Raw genomic sequence first — 2,500 nt, forward strand, 5'->3', positions numbered from 1 at the left:
AGAGAGAGAGAGAGAGAGAGAGAGAGAGAGAGAGAGAGAGAGAGAGAGAGAGAGAGAGAGTCTTAAAGACGTCAAAAAAAAAAAAAAAAAAGAAAAACGAGGCGCTTACAATCGTGGTACGTACCCGGTTCTGCTCCCATCCGTCCTACGCATCAGAGTCGATAGAGACAACACCAATAATGACAATCGGTTTGTTATAATTGTGCCAGGCCCGACCCAATGAATTTTCATAAAATACAGATGCAGAAATACAGGCATGTCTGTCTATATATCTGATAGATATATACATTTAACCATCTATTTACCGGGTAGATATGCATGTCCAGACTGATAGACAATAGCCGAATGACAATAGTAATGAATAAAAATAGAAGGAAAACAAAAGGTAAACAAAAACAAAAAGATGGTATAAGATAATAAAGATGTAAAAAAAAAAAATGAATATTAAGTATGCGCATAGGTAAACACATACACGTGGAGTCAAAAGTAATAACGATAGAAACGAAATAAAGCCCTTTAAAAATGAAAGAAAAAAAAAAGGAAAGAACGAAAGAGAAGAATGAAAACAATACGGGGATTACACCAGAAGAACAAACAACACAAAAAGATAATATCAAACAGACACGGAATTTCAGTTCTCATGCCTCTCCTGACAATAACTCATTCGTATTGGCATCAAAGGCATAACAGGATTAAGCAATTGCTGGCGTGACAAACAAGGCATAGAAGAGGGAGGCTTGGGGGAAAGAAAGAGGGAGAGAATAATGATAATGATGATGATGATGACTCGTGCCATTATTGTCATGCCGTTATGCCGTTTGTGTAAGCTGGATGCCGGGGATGATTGTAGGATTTCTCATTGTTTGTAAAATATTAACGGTCAGTGTGATGTACCAGTGTTTTTGGGCAATGTTGTTGTCGCGGTTGGCTCAACTGTACAGGCCAGTGCCGGATAATATGAATATTTCAGTTAGATATGTTTGTTCCCATTACTGAATAGTATCGCCTATTAGCAATTAAAATTTCAAACGCTTTTGTGGTTTTATGAGTTACGTCTATGGCTAGTGGCCAGGAAGGAATCAAATAACTGATGTAATAAAAATAATATGAAAGATATGAAACTAGGGAGAAATTGAATTTGAAGTCTACTGGTGTGACTGGGTTTCAGTTTATCAACACATTAATAACCTTTGAGCATATGTGTGTCTTCATGTACTTGCATTTGTGTGTATGTGCATATGTTTATGGAAGAGTACGTATAGCATGTGCACGTATGTGTTTGGGTACGTGTGTACGAGAATGGCTGGGGTTACGTGTAAGAGTAGGCGTGTATATGTGTCCATAAATATGATTATCTTGATAGACTTCCTCATCAACACAGCCACCCCCCCCCTAAAAAAAGAGAGAGGGAGAGAGAAGGAAAAAAAGGAAAGAAAAGGGTGACAGCGTATTATCCTGACGAACCCCTGACTTTCGTCTACCTATCGAGGTGTCTGGGCTAGTTATAGCCGCAAGATTTCCATTGCGTGTTATCCCATTTTCTTTCAATGAAAACTAAAAGAAAAAGTGTTTATGATGTGGGGAGACTTTACTAAAGCAAATAATCTTTTCCATTTTCGTATTTCCAAGTGTAGAAAACTGGAAATAGAAATATGTATCTTGTAATATAAAGTAAATGAAAAGATAAATATAAAACAATCCGACTTTTGTTTCCCATTCATAAGAGAGTATAACTATAAGAAAGATCAGAGTTTTGGTCACTGAGGATTCGAACCAGCGTTATGAGGAGGATTCGAAATAGCTTACTCGAACAATATTCTAAAACACATTTTCATTTTCGCTTTTGTTACAATGCACACTAACCTGTCGCTATCTATCTGCGCAGTTATGTGTGCCTTATTTCTGGGATTTTGAATATTGCTTTAGTATATATCCAACAGAATTTGCAAGCATAATAAAGCATAATAACCTGCGCGTGTTCAATTTTCAGCAAGTTCCTCTGCTTTATGCGGTTCTGTTGTCTCCATACTAAAATGAGTGAATGGCAACTTCATTCACGTATGGTGGCATAAAAAGCGTAAAAAGAATACGGCATCTAAATTCCTAAGAATTCTATATATATATATATATATATATATATATATATATATATATATATATATATATATATATATATATATATAGGGAGAGGGATGCAATTTCCGGTGGTTATTAGTGAGACAATATATATCTTCCAATCCGCTGGCACAGACATTTTTCTACACTTCCACATAACTAGCGAAAAGTAGAACAGGGATGAAATAACAACAATCCCAAGATATCACTAATAACAAATTGATATATAAAAATATACGTACCAAGGTAGACGTGGTTTAAAAATACAAAAGAGAAAAAGGAACAAAGGCAAGCAAAGAAAGTTAAAAAATAGTAAAAATAGTAAATGAAAATATTAACAATATTCACAGTTGTAGTTGTAGTTCTAGTATTATAATGATGAGTA

Source organism: Penaeus vannamei, chromosome 4 (assembly GCF_042767895.1).
Source record: "Penaeus vannamei isolate JL-2024 chromosome 4, ASM4276789v1, whole genome shotgun sequence".
Classification (NCBI taxonomy): Eukaryota; Metazoa; Arthropoda; class Malacostraca; order Decapoda; family Penaeidae; genus Penaeus; species Penaeus vannamei.